The sequence below is a fragment of the Dermacentor variabilis genome, chromosome 4 (genome assembly GCF_050947875.1).
Source record: "Dermacentor variabilis isolate Ectoservices chromosome 4, ASM5094787v1, whole genome shotgun sequence".
NCBI lineage: Eukaryota > Metazoa > Arthropoda > Arachnida > Ixodida > Ixodidae > Dermacentor > Dermacentor variabilis.
The window spans coordinates 152136645-152158404 of NC_134571.1; the positions used below are offsets into that span (position 1 = coordinate 152136645).

General features: G+C 44.8%; 1 long non-coding RNA gene across 1 annotated transcript; it reads left to right on the forward strand.

Moving 5' to 3' along the window:
* Positions 1 to 1907: 1907 nt before the first annotated feature.
* LOC142578018 (uncharacterized) lies at positions 1908 to 20845 on the forward strand. Its single transcript, XR_012827131.1, has 3 exons — positions 1908 to 2042; positions 13523 to 13634; positions 20725 to 20845. It is a non-coding gene; the product is annotated as an uncharacterized LOC142578018 (long non-coding RNA).
* The last annotated feature ends 915 nt before the right edge of the window (positions 20846 to 21760 follow it).

Sequence of the window (21760 nt, forward strand, 5' to 3'; positions counted from 1 at the left end):
CTGCGCCTAGGTAGCACATGTGAAGCAGCAACGCTCTGTTCCGACGTTGATGAACTTTGGTCTTCACGTGCGAGTGCACAACCATCACACCGATCCAACACTGGTGGGGTAGAGGCGGTTGCAGGGAAATGCTCACTTTCTAGCAGGTGGCTTGCAAATGGTAAATGTACATCATTTCGTTTCGCAACAGCAGGCTTCACACAATAATGTCGCAAATGGTCCGTATGCACAAACCGAGTCTGCCCATAGACCACCACAAGGTATGTCATTGGCGATTTCACATACACAACCTTGTCTGGTCGCCACTTGTTCCCCCCATACTGAACGCACAAACACACTATCCCGAAAAGAACATACTCTAGGTGAACTCCTCCGCTTGTTTGCACTGTGTAAAATCCTCTTCGACTTGGCACTTACTGTATCACGTAGATTTGGCTTCAGTAACGGCAACTTTGTGCGCAGCTTACTCCTCAAGAAGAGCTCAGCTGTTGTTCGGCCGGTGAATGTATGTGGCGTTGTTCAATAAGCGAACAGGAAATTGTCGATTCTGCGCTACATTGACCTGGAACTTCTTTTCTCTGATTTTCTATGAATTGCTTAAGTAGCGACTGCTTTAATGTTTGGACAGCGCGTTCTGCCAAACCGTTCGACTGAAGATGATATGGCGAGGTAAGCGTGTGCTTAAAGGGACACTAAAGCAAAACAATAAATCAGTTTAGACTAATGAAGCATTGTTTGAGAACCCTGCAGGCAGTCATTTAAAAAGAAATAGTTAGATTATTAGATAAGAAAATGGAGGTCCAAGTATCAAGATTTGAATTTCGCGCCGGAACCCCAGCGCCGGTACGTCAGCCTGACGTCAGGGATACCAAAGTATGTTTTCGCATTTGGGCCGCGTTGGCTTAATAAAAGTTCCTGAAACTTTTCATATTTAACATTTGGTTCCTTTAGAACACAATGTAGTCCATCTGTACCACTGTATATAATTACTAGGCCCTAGAAGATGCCATCAAAATCCAAGACGTCACAGCCCCCAGCTGCGGGAACTTAAGTAGGCGTCGCCACCCGTATTTCGTTCTTGTGCTTTTTCTCGCTTACCAAACGTCTTATCGTTGTAAGATTGGTGTTTTGGTGTTGTAGAACAATAATTTACTGATGCAGAAAAAATCATTTTTCACTTTAGTGTACCTTTAACCCCGTTTGCCAAAAGAAACTCTGCAAACTCTTTTGCATGAAACTGTGGCCCGTTATCTGCGACTACTTCTGTCGGTAGGCCATGACTTGCGAACAATGAGCGTACTATTTCGATCGCGCTTTGCGCGTTCGTTGACGCCGTGATTCTTATTTCCAACCACTTGAAACAGGAATCTACTGCTAAAAGGAACATCTAGTTTTCTTTTTGAGGAAAGCCTAGATGTACCGTCTCCCAACTGCTTGTGCACCACTTACAAGATGAAAGCCGTGCCAGTGGACCCACTGATTTCGTGCTTTGACAAATTAAACACTGCTTCATAGTTTGTTCCGGCCTGTTCCCTATCTGTGGCCACCAAACCAATGACCTTGCAAGTGCCTTCATTCTTGTGATGCCAATTTGTTCCTCATGCAACAAACACATAACTTCACTTGAAGGGCCATAACTTCACCTTGAAGCCATGTATTTAGAATGGCTTTACAAGACAGCTGGAGAGCGGAAGAAACTGTATTAAGTGAAGCATTCTTTTCTGTTTGCTCAAATAAGGAAGCTAGCCTTTTAAAGATGCTGCTTGATTGGTCCAAATGCTTATAGTAATTAGTGTAAGTGAATTCAACGGATTATGCAAATGTAGTGCAATTTGACCCGTCAGAAACTTTCATGAAATTTACCTTCAAAAATAAATGTCACTTTCGGGCTTCGTTTTCAGAGCGTGCGCCTTAAGACACGAAGACGAGAATGGTGAAGCGCCTTGCACTGATACTGGTCGCACTGGGTTTGTACGTGAGCGTACAAGAAACAAAAGGGGATCGTTGCTCTCACATAAAATTCAATGTGACGATTGCTAACGGTAAATATTTTTTACTAATATGGTTTACTTTATGATGAAATGTGTTAGGAACGGGGTACAATGACGTGCGTGTAGCGCATGTACAGCAGCTGGTACCTGCACGAAAAGTCTCAAGGCGAAATCCCAATCCAGGGCACTACATTTTTCGATTAGAGTGAGACCTGACATTGAAAAAAATGAAAGAAAAAGAAAACAGAAGCGCGCAGAAACAGAGCTTACTCCCGACACAGCCAAATCATGAAGTCCCACAGAGCGGCGAAGATGCACTGTCTATTCAGGGCAGAAAACAGAATAATTCGAAAACAATTTCTCCATGACCCGGCTATCACACAGAGCATTCCGCAAAAACGATTTTAGATATCACCAGGCTTTGACAAGTATTACACCCTTTACCTTCTTACCCGTGTTTTGCTTTTCCTTGTCCCAGCGTTGCAGCCTACACGCACACGCTGGCGAAATGCTGTTTAATACAACCCTTCCGTGGTAAAGGTTCAAGTAACCTCAACAATTTGTCCGGGATACATTGACTGACCTTACACAGCAATAGTGTACTTTAAAAAAATAGAATGCAAATTTAAATTTTCTATTGCGATCAGAAGCGATCTAAAAGGTTAAGAGCGTACACCATTGTTCTAAGTATTTTAGTACCGTGGCGGCAGCGTGGATCAAGTGATCTGGAGCTTGAACAATATGGAGGGGCCCAGGCAGAGGCGCGAGAAGACCCACGTACCCTATAACAAATAATGCTTAATTATATCGTTACGGAGTGGTTAGTTCTGCAAGCTTCCTGATGGAAAGTGACGCACACTCTACCTTGTTCTCAAGTCTTCTGAGGGCCGAAGTGCTTTGGAGGGGGTGTCTTTGAATGTACCTGCAATGCCCTCGGTGAGGAGAGCGCAGACGACCTTCAGGCAAACGACCGTCGCTCGCTACATGAAAGCCAATTCAACGGATTCTCTAACCGCCACTGGCCCAGCAGAGAAAAAGGCGCTGACGCGCACACATGCACAGCCAGACACCGTCAGCCTTTTCCTTGTGGAAGAGGAGGACAAGGAGCGAATGCGCTCGGAAAGCATAGCCTTCCCGGCTGCTGAAAGGCGACATCACTGCCGAGCCTAAGGAGACATCAGGGCGTTGTGCGCGCCATGGAGAAGGAGGCGAAAATGGGCGCGCAAAGGGTAACGTCCTTCCGCCGTTGCATCCTCTCAGACGGTTTTCAGCGGTTCCGGGCGCCTCGGCGTATCTTAATTGTACGGCCTTTTGCGGTACCTTTGGCGGCGTCACACCAGTTCTTCATCCCACAAGCGAGTCGTAACAACCGTCACAAGTGCCTAACGTTAGGCTATGTGTTATGTACAGAGGCCAGATGGCCTGCCTTTGTGGTGCAGGCCGCCAGGACATATCCTAATGTATAGTAAGATAAACAAATGCTAAAATTGCGGCGGACCACAGGTGGTAAATTCTAAAGGTTGTCCCAAGCACAAAAAGGAGGCGACAATATTGAACGAAAGGAGCAAGACCAGTATGTCACATGCAGAGGCAACAGCGTCAGCGCACCATCGGGGAAAGCGGTCATGTCGTCCAGGTAAACAGCTGTAGTAAGAAAAGAGAGCTCCCTGGCTTCCACTACGCGAGACGAATAGAAGCTGCTGGATGTGAATCGGTTGATTTTCCCGACTGCATCAAGCAGGAAGGTCAAGATTGCATGAAGCGAGAAAAGCAAGCGCAGACTAGAATGCGTGGTGGTGCTTGCTCTCGCAAACACAGACCTCGGAATGTCCGAATAAAAGACATTGCCCCGAGACCTTCCTAGCACTGGGGCATCAAGACCATTGGGCGGCCGATTATGGAAGTCTTGAAATTGCAACTCTCTAATGCACGGATAGGTGAGGAAATAGTGGATGTCATCACCACTGTCACGCTACGCTGCAGTAGCCTGAACCCCTACAGAGTGAAGCGTCCACGTACACGCTTCACCAAACAGCATACTGCTCAGATCCCATCCTGAATTTTATCACAGATCCCTCCAACATTCACATTTGATTTCTCATTCAAACCCCTTTTCTGGTGTGGAGTTGTACGCCAGAGCCAGCTTAATCAGGCTGACCCCTCCGCCTTTTCCCCATAATTATTCATCTCTATTTCTTCCCATCTGACATTATCCAAAAGTTTAAAAAAGGCTGGTACAACATACGATTATGAGAGCTAAGATGTTGGACTCTCTTTTCCCCGATACGATATTTGTGATGTAGTAATCCGACTAATTGAAAAACAAGTATGGTCAACTTCTGTTAATTCAATACTGACGGTAATAAAGAAAGCGGTGAAATTATCTAGCAGGTAGAATTAAACAAAATAGAATCTAAACGCCGAAACAGGTCGTTCATTCAATGGCAGTATTGCATTTTGCGTTATTTTCACCGCTTGACAACATTGCTATGCTGTGTAGGGTATTTAGTGGCGAAAGGTGCCATTGTTACGGAACATTGCAGGCGTTCCTTATTTACACACGCACATGCACCATTTTCGGTCCCAATATGAGCAAATGAACGCCTAATAGTTTTATTGGCATGCATTGAGAGCTAGCTTCAGGTAGTTTAGATGGAACTTGGCTCTTTTGTGTGCTTCAAACGACCCCCGTTTACCACTTTCGTTCTTTTTTTCATGTTGTCGCCTTTCGTTTCGCCATATACATATATATATGAATATATATATATATATATATATATATATATATATATATATATATGTATACCTTTCCGGAAGCACAGCTGGCGTTGCACCGCTTCTTGATGCACGGCGCGTGTGGGGGCGCATAATTAAGGAAGGTTAACAGTCTCAAATATGAGGCACGCATGGCGGGCGAAATCAACACAACGATGACAGAAACAGCTCTGAATTGCTGCCGCTATAGTTAATACTAGTCTAGGTGTTTTCAGTGTGACCTGAGAAGGCGCGTACGCGCCCGTATGATTATGGAACACCTACTATGTCGCGTGATAGCTGTCCCTTTCCATTCTTGGTATGATTTACGGGATAAAACACCTATGCTTCACAAAGAAGCAAGGGTGTACTGCGGAAAAGCTGACTAGTTAAGTTCGAATTATTCGTCGAACGACAATATTGATATGAAAATAAGATAACTTTGGACCCTTGTAGATGTATTGGTGCTGGCCGGGATATCCAGTCGGCATCCAACCGAAAAATATTGCTACTTATGTGGAATGGATTTATTTATAGTGAAATTGGCAGAGAAGACATGGGACGGCCCGGAAGAGCTGATAACTAAAACATCGCGCCGCTTCTACTTTCCTCTAGTGCAACCGTGCATTTTCCCACGGAGCAGACAAAACTCATCAAGCGAGCCAGTGTGCACATCGACGTAGGGTTTGACTCGTGCGACGTGCATAACTTGCGTCTTGTGTGGACGGTGGTTATTAGCTGTAACTTTAGCGAAGACGTAGTTCATTTAATTCAAGCATTTGAGGATGACCAACGGGCCCGAATACTTTGAAAGAAGCTTTTGCCAAAGACCCCTTTTTCGAGCTGCTCTCCAAAGCCACACGAAGTAACCGGGGTCGAATCTGACGTCCAATGTAGTGTGTTAGGGCGAGCTTTAGCATGAGCATGCGATGACAGGGTTCACAGCCGGGAGAGCCGTTATTGTTCGGCGCGACAGGATATCGGCGCGACAGAAGAATATTCGTTGCGTGAAAAGCAAGTATAGCGTAGAGAAAGGTTCGAAGATGGCCAACGTAGAGGAAAAGGAAACGTGCGTGCCCTGTGTTGAAGGCCTTCTTGATGAAAAGTGGTACTGCATCCCAGTTCTTATGATCCGCTGAGACATACATTGGAAGCATGTTGACGAGGGTGCCATTCCGGCACTCACTTAGACCAATATTTTGCAGATGGTAGGACGAGGAATGGCGATATTGAGTTCCACACAGGCGTAGTAATCCTTCCACGACGTCAGCGGTCGACTCGGAAGACGTCAGAGTATCTCCGTGGCGGAGGATAATCGAATGCAGAAGAAACCCTGAAACGTCGGATGCCGTAGCTGAAACAAGTATCCTCGTTCCAGCACGACGTATTAAATAATCCACGCACACAATTATCCAGTGGCAGCTGGTGCAAGACTTGGTAAAAAAAACCGAGTAAACCTATATCCACTTTCTCGAAAGGCTAAGTCGCCGGTCTAACTGGTTGCAGAGTTCCTGCAGGAGCCGTAGATTATTGTTTGCGGCGTTGGCGTGGACCTACTGTTGAAATACAGTTGGGGACATGCTGCTTGGTTTTATTCTAAAATCGAATCCTATAGAAACGTTATCGGGGGCGATGGAGAGTTCGACCGAATCCATGTTACCCAGATTTAAGCTCGTCTTGCATGGCCCGAAGTACCGCAAGGCGCAAGCTGTCTGGGACGTCGAGGAGCAGTCTAATATTGTTAAACTAATTATTTTGCTATAGCAGACCATCGCGATTCACAAATGGCACAGTCGATCCAGATCTCTGGGTCGTATCAATAATAGGCTTTAGTGAAGGGTCATGCCATTGCTAGTTCTTGAAGATGGTGAAGACCGGAAAGTCAGATGAGATTCTAGTTAGGCAGTCGTCGAAATAGTCATTATCCGTGCCCTTTCTCAGAGAGATAAGAATAGATAAGCAGAAGGCGTCTGTGTGGCGTCCACCGCTCTTGTAGGCCACGGAAAAGTTGTATATGTAAGGCCCACCGAACAAACCGGCCAGCTACGTCATGCGATTAAAGGAGCCAGCAGAGATAATGATGGTCGGTAACATTCTTGAAATGGCGGCGGTACAATTATGGTCCCAACATGTGGATGGCGAAAACAACAGCAAGAAATTACAGCTAAGTGGCTGTATAATTGCTCTCTGGTTTCGTCAGAGTACGACTCGCGTAGGCAACGACGTGTTAGCGGGCGTCGTATAACTGGACAAACAGAGCACCAACTCCCACACCACTTGCATCAGTAAGCAGTTCGGTGAACGTCTATGGATCGAAATGGTAAAAAAGTGGCCCAGAGGGGAGCATGAGCTTCAACTGCTCTAAAGCAGTCTCGCACTGAGCAGACCATATATAGGGAATGTCCTTGCGAAGTTGGTCTTTCTTTGGACAAGCAAGCTGGGCGAAGCCTTTAATTTGCCTGCGAAAATAAGAGCAAAGGAACATGAAACTTCCTAGAGCTTACACTGTTTTCCGCTGCCTAAATTGGTGAAAACCAGAAATGTTTTTGTGGTCTGGCCGTACACCGTCTTTGTCGACGAGATATCTCAGCATGATGGCTTGACGCTCGCCGAAAAGCATTTTGCAGAGCTTAAAATGAGGCCAGCGTGTTGGATGCAGTCCGAAAGAACGCCGAGCCGCTGGTTTTACTCGTGGAATTTTCGGCCGAAAATATGCGCCCCATCTAAAGACCACATGCAAGTTTCCCATTTGAGACCGCGGAGGAAGAAGCCCATATATTGCTTGAAGGTTGCCGGGGCATTACATAAGCCAAACGGCATTAGGGTAAATTCAAAGAGTCCGTCAGCCATAACCAAAGCGGTCTTTTCTCTGTCAGACGGGTGCGTCGGCATCTGCCAGTACCCGAACCGGAGATCAATGGACGAAAAGTACAGAAGCGGTGGGAAGGCCGTCAACAGTCGTCAATGCGCGGAAGGCGTACACGTCCTTGTTTGGGACGGCACACAGGCGGTGGTTGTTGCTACAAAATGCGTATGAGTTTAGCTGTCTTTTTCACTATTACAGGAGCTGCTCCAGGACTACAAGACTCCTTAAGCCTTTGTTCAGCATGTGGCTGACCTGTTCATCGGTCCCTTTTCTTTCCGCGGGAAATACGCATTAGGGTTTTGGACGTATCGAAGCCGCTTGCCTTTCGTAGATGCTGTGGTGCATGTGAGATTCCGGTAACGTCCTACAACGCTCGCCTTTAGGAAAATCAAGGGCTGATGTGTAGCAGTCAAGCACTCGTTGGGGTACATTGATCTCCGAAGACGACAATGACGTATCATATGTCTGAGTTTAGTGACTGGAATAGTTGATCAATGGTCGCCTGATGTCTGAAGATGCTCAAACTGTTCTTTCATCAATTCTGGATTGTTCTTCAAATGTTCCCAATTTAAGTCCGGCAGGCAGGGCAACAAACTCCGTAGAAGTGTTTACTGACTACAAGAAAGCACGCCCATCGATGGCTTGAACAACAAATCAAGGGACGAGCACATTCTTGTTTACAGTGTTATGGTCTAGCTCGGCAAGATGGCTGCATGATCCCATCTGGACACGTGATGAACACAGGGGAACAGACATGGCTGTGCGACCAAGCAGAAACATATCTTGAGTTAGCGATAACATGTCGGCTTCATCTGTCTGAAAATCATCAAGTATGGCGAATGCAACGTGCTATGTGGTAAAATCTCTTCAGTCGCACAGTCAAATGTAGCAATGCATTCACGTAAAAATCTATGGCTAAAACAACATCATGACTTGTGTGTGCCATTACAGAACGCGGCCCCAAAGCCCTGTCATCCAATCGCAACGAAAACCAAACACAAACCACGCCCTGCATTTCACCTCCAACTCCATGAAAAGTTTTCTTGCTTTCCCACGCGAACATAACATTCTGTGCTAAGCAATCTTTGAATTGACAGCTCATAACAGAAATAGCAGCACCAGTATCGTCAAGGGCAATAGTATCTACAACGTATATATACACGCACCTTGTTGTTTAGCACAACAGGATGGAGGAACTGGCGAGTCTGATCGTCCCGCGGCCAATCCGGCCGCGGGCCAACCCGGCCGAACCACCTAGTTTCCCAGCTGCGGCCGGGAAAGCGACAAAAAATGATGTCGGGATGGCGAACGTGGCAATCGGGTCAGTGGCGGTGTAAACCTGCACTTAGAGAAAGGGGACTCATCGCGCGATCGGTACCTCAACTATTGCCGCAGAGGATGGACTCAAGGGGGCGCGGGTATGCCTTCGTGTACACGAGCAGGATACGCTGAAAAACGTGGAGCTCGCTGCGGGTGGCGGCAACAGTCGTGCGCAATATCTCCTCAGGAAGCATAGGCCTAACAGACAGGTCGGTCACAGTCGAAACAAAATGGTTCAGGTACGCGTGACGCCGGGTATGATTCCGCATTAGCCTGTTGCGGCATCGAGTATTCCACAAGAATATGTGGCGTTGGGTAATATTGGGTTCTACTCCGCAGCATGACGAAGGACTGGTGAGGACTGGCGGTGACTGAGATTCCCCGGGACGGAGTGAAAGCTCGTGTTGTCTCACTATAGTTCTTCAGATGGAGGTCAGCGCTCGATGCGACGTTCTCGCAACCAGAATTACGGAAGTTCGGAAATTCACCCGCCAAATGTGTACTGACAATCAGCGTCTACTCCCTGTAGTCCTGCTAGCTTATCTTGAACCAATCAACGCAGAATTGAGGTGATGTCATCGCATGCAGCGACGTGCATACTTGCAGCTGTGGTGGCGCTGTTCCAACACCCGAATTCGGTAAGGTCCTCGGAGACGTAAGAGAGTCGAACGCGCGACATTTTTGCCTGAATTTGGAAGGAGTGTTGATTTTTATCAATGAGAAAATTGCAGACGCCTTCAGCGAGGCCTTTTAACAGGTATACCACATTGACTTGATCGGACATATTCACGTTTACAATTCCACACAGCTTCAATATTTCTTCAATATATGTTGTGCACGTCTCGCCAGGAAATTGGGTTCTTCGTAAGAGTGCGCGTTACACTTCTTTATTTTAATATTCCAGTCACGAAAGCAGGCTTCCAATTCCTGTACAAAAGCTTTCCAAGTGGTGAGCACAGGCTAATTTTTGTCGAACCAGAGTAGAGCGGTACGTGCGAGAAAGAAATACAAAGTTCACAAGCTACGCTGACGTACTCCACCCGTTATTGCGGCTTACTCTTCCGGACTGCCTCAGCCACTCGTCCATGTCTTCATCCATTTTACCTGAAAATATGCGTGGTTCCGGCATTCAGTAGCTATGCTGCCTTGGCCTCTTGCTGACTTAATTGATGCCATTTGCGATGGTGTTCGTTGACCCGTTAGCTTGGACGTCAGCCATGCTTGTTTGCTCTAGTGGTAGTCCATGTTCGTAAGGGTGCGCTGCGCAACCAGGACGAAAGACAAGAGGAAGTACACGATACGAGCGCCGATACGAGCAGCCAGGCCTCTGCTTTTTCAAAGATCTCGTTGTGATGGGTTGTCCATGGCATCCAGTACCCCCCTCCTCCTCAACTTCTTTTGAGTCGTGAATGCGAAAACATTAGTGTCCATTTGAAGGCCGCTGACTGGTCATTCAAGTTATGAACTCCTCTCTGTTAGGCGAGCGTGTTAAGGACCTTGACAAGTGCCTCCTAGATATCAAAAGGCGGTGCACTTCGACCGTTACCTCATGCTACCTTGCGCGGTTGTCGGGGAATATAATTTGGCAATCTTAAGTAAGCCGCGGTAATTTTGAGGTCACCAATTTCGCCAGGCATGGCAGTGGAAATTTTGGTCCAAGTAGCATGATTTTTATAAAGCAGACTGCACACGCCTGATATCTAAAGAGGTGCTGGTTTAGCCCACTAGGTAATACCTAGTGGGCTAGACTACGCGATGTAATACTCTCCAGTGGAGGGCCTTTAGGTTATAGTGAACAAATACTGAAATATATTAATACTGAAACCAATCGGCTTCTAATCGTGGGATTGGACGTTTGAAACTCAACACCACCAGCGCATTTCCTTTCGAGTGTATTCTATTTTATATGCAATAATTTTCCTACAGTGATTACCGAGGCGACGATAGAACGCAGGCGAGAGCATGAGTAGACAAGGAAAGCGCCGATAACCCAGGCTTGCCAGGAGGAGGGTGACGTGGCCTCGCGGCGATGCCCTCTCTCCTCCCACAATACCTGGCCCGCCAGCGTGGCAGAGGCGGACCTATTAGCCTGCTCTACTCCACCAAAGCGTGCACCAGATGTGGCGTCGCAACTAACGGGAATTTAGCTGCGTTTCACAGCTACATACGCCGGGCTCTTCGTTGAATGGGCCGTTTCATTATTTCAGATCAAAAGTGCTGCGCAACTGTGCTCCCTGGCAACGCAACAGAGATGGTGACAAAAGCCATTTGAAGAAACTAACGCCGCTCATTGCCTGACCAAGCAACAGCCCATTAACGGAGTGCGCACATAAGCGTTGAGGCTGGAACTATTGTAGCAAGCCGCCTCACCATCCATTTTGTTCCTTGTCTAGCGATGGCGTTTCTGCGAACATTGCTCCCATAACCCATTGCGCACCACTGACACAGCGACGTTGCAAAGGTTACCGGAGCCGAGAATGACAAGACGTGGGCCGCTATACCTAAAGATATTGGTAATCTGCTAATATATATATATATATATATATATATATATATATATATATATATATATATATATATATATATATATATATATATATATATATATATATATATATATATATTGCGAATTAGGCCTCCACGATGGGCCAAAAAATTACAGGGTCTCCTAAGATCTACCTTAAGAGGTGAATGGTGAAAGCCTACCCTTCCTCCTCTGATCATTTGCCTTTCTCTTTGCCTCTTCTCTTTCTATTTCTTTTAGTCATCACTGCTCTCTACTAAGAATATTTAGTTATTTGCAATCAATCGTGGTGATTACAAGCCGTCGTTGCACATGTTCGTCATATCATAGTCATTAGTAATCATTACCAGTCAGTTGAGTCATTATTAGTCATTTCTAGTAATTAGGAAGCGTGTTAGTCATTTATATTGAATTGTAGTCGTTACAAGTTGTCGTTAAATATATTGGTCCTTTCGTAGTCATTACTGGTCATTACAAGTTAGTTCAGTCATTATTAGTCATTACTACTCACTATTAAGCATTTCTAGCCATTTGTAATCAATTGTGGTCATTACGAGCCGTCGTTAGAGATGTTGGTCATATCCTTGCCATCAGTAGTCATCAGTAGTCATATTGGTGAGTTTGGAGTCATCAGTAGGTATTACAAATCATTAGTAGCCATTATTACCATGTACCAATCTCTATTTCAACGTTACCAATCACTAGCTGTCACTACCAATTCTTTTTGATGCTTTACTCTGTCTTTTATCTGTCTTCATATGGTGTGATGACGCTTCGGCGGACACTCCGGCGGACACTCCGGCGGTCAGGTCTGCTGACACAAACTTCACCTTGAGCCTAGAAACGCCTTCGCCTCAAAAAAAAAAAAACGTTAGGCAACGCCCACTGCGCCTACCGCTCACGCGAGGTGTCACAGAAGCCGAAAAAACTGGCCATCTCGTAACATGTGCACGAACTGATTATGCGTGCCCAATAATGTATTCCCATTGTGCGCATGTTCCCCCTTTACCCAAACGCTGCTGATGAAAATTTTTCAGGCTGCGTCAATATTCTTGCATGTACTAATAAGCGTGTATCAGTTCGCCGAACAAAGCTGAAAGAGAGAAGATGGCTGTCCAACGATCACTGTAGCATTGGAAGCTCAGAGCTGCCAGAGTGAAATTGATTTATTTGCGTATAATGAACAAAAATAATGCGTGGCTCTATAACGATGTGGGACCTACAGGCCATCAGTGAATCCTACCAACGCCCACTAGAGCCCATACATTCAAAACCACAGTGCGAGTGCCCATCACGACTACTGCGCATGAGGCTCGCATTTTTAAGATTTCCCAACAAGGTGACCTACAAACCTGCTATAGAGCGGCTCCTGGCAGATGTACTGCCATGTTTTCTGAAGAAAGCAGAGCTGAACGACGAATCGTTAGATTTCCAAGCCTACGTTGTCTCTGCTTTCAGAATAGAACTGGTAACCGAAGGAAATTTGTAAAGGAACAATCAAAGATGCCGTCAGGAGAGAATTACACAACTGAGCACGCAGGTACTAGCCATATAGCAAGCAAAAAAACCTCATGCAACGTGGCAACGTGCTGAAACTGCCGCCATTAACTTCAAGTAAAAGACGGTCTCCGGTTAAAAAACAGCAAGTTCGTGATTTCACCAGCGAAGCGAAAGATGGTAGTCCGCCTTCTAAATGCCGCGCACGCAGGCGAATAAATGAAGCCGAAAGCTAACCAAATTATGTACTGGCCGGGAATGCATTGGGATATTGCAGTCCTCGCAAAGGAGTGCGCACGCCGCCAAACGTACAAGAGCCGCAATGCCCTACTGCGTATTCTTAGTCACAATATTTTCCGACGACCTGCCCTAGGCAGGTCGTCGGAATTCACTTTTCAAATGCGTACTGGTAAGCAGCGTCTACTCCATGAAGTCGCGCTAGCTCATGTGCTGTTTCGGTATTCTGTGTGGTAAAGTATAATGTTACATTGCTACATTGCTTCGATGATAATCGCATTATGGCCGACATAAGCCGTGAATCCGGTTCTCACGGAATTCCTTTTTTTACAGGTTCATGTCAAGTAGGCGCACTTTTACTCCGTGAACGAGAAACATTTCACCTCCGTTGCCCTTGCATATCTATTCAGTGCTTCGCATCAAGGTCGCAAGTTTTAATAATGGGGTAAGGAACAAGTTTTTATGTTTCTACTAAATCGGGAAGTGCAATCAGGCTATTCTGGGAAAGAGGGTGCACAGTAAGCAGGTCCGTATGAGCATCTGTTAAATTGCTAGACCTCTAAGCTATTAGTCGGATACACCTTTAGAGGGCGAAATTTGTGGCAAATACAGATTGTCAAGAAAAACGTCCCAAGACGTCAACGTGGCGTTATAGATTATTTGTGCATAAGAAGTACATAAGGTGTTTATGGCTGCACCAAATTTCAAGGAAAGGTTGTCTGTAGCAGATGACACAATTTTAATCTTTGAGCTTTACAGTACTTAATAAGGTGGTCATTGCTTCTAAGAACAAAAATCTTAATTGAATCAATAACATTTCTAATAACTAACCGTTTATTTATTCACAACACTCAACATATTTCCGTCTACGAACTGTAGCTAGTGAGATCGCAATACACTTGCAACGAATTCTGACGGTGGCATCTGTTTCGAGATGTCCGACGTCAAACTTGCTGTAAAACGCATTGCTGTTGTACTTACTGTTTAAGGAAACAACTGTTTTATGCAATATAGCACTAAAGTAACTAGAACGCAAACGCATTTCGTGGGATAGTGAAAATTAGTTTTTCAAAACAGGTGGCATACTCAGAGTTCGTTCCAGGTGGATATGTCTTGCCAACTAACTATAGCTACAATTCGTTCATTGAAGAATGTACGGATGTACGCCAGTGTACTTGCTGTAAGGTCAATCAGTGTAATTATCTTGTGTATGTTGTTACGCAACTTTATTTTTTGTGGGTGTTATGGCTGTCTCATCGAGAACCTTCAATCACGGATTATAAATCTGCTATCAGCCACAGGGACATTTAAAAGCTTGCTATAGCCATAAAAAAAATGGGCATAGGCGAACTCGAGTATACTCTACTCAATATGCGTCGGAAGAACAAACAGGCAGCGTACTTCTCTTTTATTGCTATTTTATGCCGAATTATGTTCTCCCTGAAAAGAGCGCGCAGAGGCCGTAATTGTCCAACGCACCAATTCGCGCTACATTCTCAAATAATTTAGAGAAAAATTATCACTGTGCTATTTGCCTCCCGCGTAAGCAGACGGGTGCATTGCTGAGATACGGGTCCCTATGAGGTAAAACTATTCCAATATGTTTTTATTCCAATCCCCTGACGTCACACTTGCGTAACCACTGACGCAGGCACCGGGCGGTGACCAGCAGGGTTGTCTGAAGAGACCAATCAAACACCCTCCTCGTTCCTAGGCGGTCACTTTTGTTTGCTTTAAGAACAAAGAACATTGCCTACAATGAGCGGCTTGTCTTATCTAAATGGCTGAGATTAGCTGAAGAGGACGTTCAAGTTGAGATGGATTTGATGGGGCCAAGCCAGCGCCCTGAAAATCGATAACCGGATGAAGAAGGTGGCGCCGGCGTTTGCTATTGGTGCGCTTTCCCATGACTTAGCTTGAGTTGGTTGGTGGAAAATCGCGGCGGCATGCAACGAACCTTAAAAATGGCACTCAAACGGATTCTCAGCAAAGAAGAGTTGGCAGAACGAGCTCTAAACGTTCCGTAAGTGCTCGAAAACTTTACACGACCACGCAAAAAGCTTTATTATACGCAAATAAACCCGTGCACTCCGGCAGGAGCAAGTTGCCAGTTCCTCAGCAATCGGCGGCAGCCATCTTTTATTTCTTTGGGGACGGGGCAGCCTGAGCGTGTTCAGAAAGAAAAAAAACTTCTGTTCTGTTGGGCACAGGATTGCGTCTTCAAAGCGTACATGTCTATTGACGCGGTGAGTTTTCGAGGTTTCGTGACGTCGCGTGATAGGCAGGTGAAGTGGGTGCAGCCCGAAAACCTTTGACAAATAGCTGAGGGCTAATGGCGAAAAGGCGCCGAATCAGGAATAACTATTTTTCTTTCGTTCAATGCAGTGATGCATAATCAATGCGTACGCGTCCTATCAGATGGGGAGCCATCGTGGTTTCCATGACATCGCGTGACAAAGATGCGAATGAAGGTGGTTCAAAGAAGTTTCTGACCAATTGCGGAGGGCTGACTGCAGAATTGGAATAGAAAAGTTTGGAATAGCTTTACGTTATAGCGCCCCAGCATTGTCTTCTTAATAGGATAATGTACGCCGCTTGAACGCTGCTGAGTGTTCCTCCGTGTAATGAACTCCTCGTGGGTAAGCGAGCGCGTTGAGATGCTTGATTTGTCCTCAGGGAGGCGCAGTTAGAACGCAGGCGAGAGCTTGCTCGGACAAAGAACGGGCTCACGGCACAAGCTTCTAATAGCGGGGGTGACGTGCATCGCGCCTATGCCTTCTCCCCTCACGCAACACCTGGCGCGCTAGTGCGTCAGCAGGTGTTCCATTTCAACCACTCTGCTCCGTTCAGGCGCGCTCGTGCCGTGACGTCACAGCCAATAGAAATTTAGGTGCCGTTTCGCTGCTAGAGACATCGGCCTTTTCGCTCGATTAGCAATTTGATGCTTCGGCATCAACACATTTATGCACCTAAAAGCACAGTTAAATCGCATACCACCTATACGCTTTGTACGAGCCAAGGCCAGATGACCATATTCCGCCTACTGCGGCTGGGATTTCGCGACCTCATGCGTAGTGGCGCAAGGGTTTAGCAGCTAAGCTACCACGGTGGTTGTATTAGTACAATCTATCATTGCCCGTGGTTTCGAAAATGTAAACAGCGAACAATAATCGGATGTTCTCACCCTGTAAATGCTTCAAAAGAATATCAGTGTGAAGCGGTCATACCGAAATTCCGAAACTGCAGTTCGATATGGGCGAAATGCGGGAACACCCATGGACCCGGCATTGGGTTTACGGTAAACCAGATGTAGTGCCTTTATTATTCGAATTGATATATGCTAGTCATAAAGTGTCAGCAGGACAAAACGAGCATTTATATGTCGCGGGCGACGTTGCCAGTTTGTATCCTACGTGTTTACTGACTCAGCCGTGTCTTTCAACATGAACATTTTGCTTTGCCGCCTGAAGCCACGACGTACATCGATTGCCGCAATTCATAGAATGGGTGCGACTTTTTGTAAAGGCATATTTAATTTTTCAGTATTCTTAACCCTTTGTCAGGGGCTCACACAAATGCTTTTCCGCTGTGGCGGTAATTGGGTGCACTGCTCAACAAATCATAAAAACGGAAAATGCAGTCGGGGGTTACGAAACATGTCCTGCACTATGTCGTTGCTGATTGCTTAACTTATGCATTGCGTGAACGTGCACGTGAAGTACTGCAAGCTTCTGATTCCTAGGTAACCTTCATGCGTAAACATTTCAACTTGGTCGCTTGGTAGTGCTTGGTCGCACGGATAGCGCATCCGTCATTACGGATAGCGCATACGGCAACTGGGTTGGAAAGGAACCACCGGACTGACTTGGGTAGTTGAGTGTGCGATAATGTATACCCATATACCACTCTTTGCGGAAGTGGGTACATAGCGCTCTCCATTGACTCTATGACCCCGACATAGAGCACTAAGCTTGTGCCGCTCAGTTTGTAATGACATTCACTGAACCTCGCAGAGGCCAACTTGGTTGACTGGGTACGTGGCAGTAGGTGTGTGCGATTTTACAGTAATTAAAAGAATCCCCTTAAATTTATTTGATGCTGAACGGAATCAAAAACCCAGTCACAAATGTTTTCCGTGGACGGCTGTCCAAAACTTTAGCAGGCTGCGCCACAAATGCACTGGGTGTGTGCCGTTTTCAATGAACGTCTTTTACGCCAACGCTTTAATGCACTGAGCATGAGCCACTATCCAATGAGGCTCTTGCCAACTTGTACCTCTGTGTATGTGTCACTAGGTGTGCGGAAAGCGAAGGAACAGTTCAAAGCGTTCGCACGCATTGACGTGCCATGCACTTCGCAGGCTATGCGCAGGTTTCATGGTTGTAACGCTAGATGGCGCTGAGTGCTGTTACCGAAGCGCGAACAAGCAGTCCCACTGCGGTAAACCCCTCGTAGATAACTTATTTGGATGGTGGCGCTATGTTCCGTTGCTATATTGATTCAGTGGTAAACGCGTTACAGCCTATTTTCATTTCGAGATGGCTTCTGCCGCATTTGTATTCTCATCCATACTTAGCACGAGCAAAAATGAAATTTCTAACTCAAGTGTTCAAAGAGCAAAATTTTTAAAAACAAATCGAACGCGATTATCTGAAAAGACCAGTCGTTGACTATTAAAAGGAAGATGGAGTATTGCAGTTTGTAAAACACTGTAAATTGAATTGTTTTGTGTGTCCTGTACGGCAACAAAAATGTTATTTACAGTATCTGAGGGACCTTCCGCATCATAGTTAGATTACATTCGGTTGAAGGTGACAACGAAAGTTTTGAAGAAAAAGAAAGAAATAGCTCGCCCAAATGCATCTAGTCATGTAGTGCCCGTTTAGAAAGCTAAGTGCAATTCTACAGTGCCCTGAATTGTTTTGTAAGAATCCAAAAAAGGCGATATTGTTCAAATAACAAATTGCTTTCTCTAGACGGAGTCGTAGGCGAATTCATAGGCTGCATGAGACGGGACATCCTTAGCAATTGATGGCAACTTTTCGTGCAGAAGTGAATTCCTCCATCTGCTTGCTTAGCAACTTAGTCATCTTCGCAACGACTTCAGTTCGGCTAAGCCAGAATCAGTCTGACGGGTCCTTATTTTTACCGGTGTTTCTTCATGTACACCGCAAGAGCTGTTGCTGCCCCTCATTGTATTCGAACAAAATGCACATCAGACATCTTTTATTCGTAGATTATAGAATTCAGAAGGAATGGAATGCAAGGACAATTGTATTCTTATTTATTACCTTGAATACCCACACAGTCTTAGAATAAAATAGTCTTCCGAGGCATAGTAGCACCTGAATTTGTAAGCTCAATTTCCTATGGTCACAGCTTAATTACAGTAACGTTTGTTTCGTACGTTGCACATTGCAATAAAGCCACATATTACTGCACACAAAAAATGAAACTGATGAATATATAAAACAATAAAAACACAAACTTAATATATTGTTATCACACATGCATATACATTACAAGCGACAATCTTATAATAAGAGAACATGAACTTGTCTTGAACATACCAACAAAGCCCCCTATGTTTTGTGCGTCACAATGTTCGCAAATCAGTACTGAAGATAGCATGCTAAGGTACACGCAGAGCCATCATGAAATGTATAGCTGAATGTACCTCGCGTAAAAATAAATAATGCCTGAAATGATAATATACTTTAAAAAAGACACCCCGAATAAATCTTTCTTTTTTCGCGCTTTAAATGTATCTTGCTAACGCGATGCATGCTCGCCGACTTGCCTCCTAAGCAAAACAGGAACCGAATTCGGCGTTAAGAAATCATAAAATAACATGACCCCAAGTTAACAATGACGCAGGAAAGCCCTGCTACATTACCTGGCCACCCCCCAATTGTCAGAGGTAGCGCTAGACACTGAGCATTTCGAAGCACAGGATGCTTCTCAGATGCAAGCGGAGCACCAACCACAACACAATTTGGTGCAAGCGTAGGTACGCAGTATGGCCGTGCGCAGCCGTCACATTGAGCGGAAACCAACAACACCGACGCTCAGTCCAGGCAGCACATGCATTACAGAAAGACAAGAAAAAAGAGGAAATGTTGACCGACAGCTGAGCAGGAGTGATAAGCGATAATTCAACCAACCTAACTGTCCACTCGATTCGACGCCCACTTCCCTTACTTCTCACCACGCTGCCCATCTCGTACAATAAGGCCACGTCTGACTTCTAAAGCAAGACTCCGAGTTAACGCTTACGAGACATACCCAGTTCGCATGGCAAAAATGTGGCACAATCGCTAGCGAGCTGCCCCTCGCCCGGTGAGTTTCCTGTGTGCTGGCGTGTGCGTTTCACCGCTTATCGAGTGTAGCGGCGATACGATTCAACGGCTTAATTGGGAGCTTCAACAGAAACAGTAGTTCCCCGGTGCCCTTAAAAGGACGTTTCGGCAGCAGAACGCAATTGGCACGGTCAAGTTCAAAAGGGCAAGTGCTTTGCATAGGTGGGAGAACAGTACCAACACACACATATAAACACACTGTACCGGCCGAAACAGTTCTTCTCTCTCATAACTTAATTCGCGAGACGTAGCGGTCGCATCTTTAGGCGCGCCCACTGAAATGTTATCATTTCGAAATAGCGCTTATCTACATTCGCACGCTATATATTTGAATCGTTTTGTATTGAACCGGTAACCGGTATTATTACTAATATTACTTTTTTCTTTAAGCTGAGTTTCGATTCAATCACGTTCTAATTATATCAGTCCGGGTCCAGTTACTGCTATAATTCAGGTTCAATTATGGTTCTCGCTTCGGGTTCACATCTCAGGTTGATAAAAGCGATCGATAAATTTACATCTTATGTAAAATTGTTACAACGTTTACAATGGGTCTAGCAAAGTCGATGGCACAAATTAATGGTATATTCTTTAGTTGTGTAGGTAATATTCAGATTCACAAAAATTCAACACGAATACACAAGCTTTGTTCCCCTTAGGCGAAATTCGTGTAGATTACATATCTATGATATCGTTTTGTATGGCTGAAGTAATGAAAAGTAAATGATAGGCATTCTCTTTCTTAAAAAATTTTGCGCTATAGAACAATATTTGGTCAAATGTCTGACGTAAACGGAAAAGTCATTTGCTGTAGCTAATAAATTTTAACCTTTTCTTTCATTTGCAATAAACCTCATCAAAATGGCCTTTATGTGAGCCAATAAAAGAATGTCCCCGTTCCTTGTATTTAAGTAAGAGCTACTGAACTTAAACTCTCCTAGAACAGTGAAAATTTATAAATATTAGAATACCTTATCGCTCCACTGTAGCAGTGTGTCTTATCAGTATACAAAAAGCTGACGGGGACACACAACCACGTAAACGATGTGAAAATATTGAGAAATGCAAGGTACTTACTATGAACTGTGTGCGATGAAAACTTTTTTTTAAAAACATATTATAATAAGTTGTGGTAAATGACTTGGCAGCACTCATGCATTTGCTTTCTTTTTGCAGGTGCTACTATACCTAAATAAAGACTCCACGGACAAAGTCACTAACCGACCCTGAAGAGAAGATAGAAGACTCCATCTGAAGCCGCAAAAATCACTGTAAAATAGAGCAAATAAACGTTTTTTCATCATCATCATCATCATCATCATCATCATCATCCATTGTGTATATATTATACGTGTTTTGTGTGACGGTCATTTGTAAAATGGGGAATGAAAGAGTGGATGAAAAAGAATAAAGAAAATAGTGTTCGTGCCACTATGTAGCCCTCAGGCCTCCTTCATATATATATATATATATATATATATATATATATATATATATATATATATATATATATATATATATATATATATATATATATATATAGTGATACGCTTTAGTTATATAGTTATACCATCAAAAAGAAAGGTACAGGCTACATAAGCAGCTGCACGTGTTACTGTGTCGGGCAATATTTTCCGCCTTCGCCATGCTGGTAAATTTGCATGAAGTAAAGTAGGACAAAGCAAACCTTGCTACCGTGATGGTGTCATTATCATGCGCAAGGCAGTATTAGCAACAAGAGGTAAAACGGCCCAAAATGAGGAACATTGCACATTCGAAACAACTTGTTTCTGGAGCCTAAGGGAAGAAAAAGTTTTATAGCAGGCAGGTATTATCAGTTTTTACCGGAACAGAAATAGAATTACCCGAAGGAGAACATACGTACATTTTTACACTACCTAATATATATATCGTGTTATAAGAAACCAACAATAAAAGACACCAAGGACAACATATAGAACACTACTTGTAATTACTAATTGAAATAATAGAATAATAAATTTATGGAAATGACACTGGATGAAGAAACAACTTGCTGCAGGTTGGCAACGATTCCTGGTCCTTGCATAACGCATGTGGTGTTCTTACCAATTGAGCTACCGTGGCTCAGAATGTCAGGATTTTACAACACTTCTGTTTTAAGAGGAAGTACAGGCGCCATCCACCAGGGTAAAGTATACACGGCAACGCTTATCAGAGTCCGCGGTGTGTA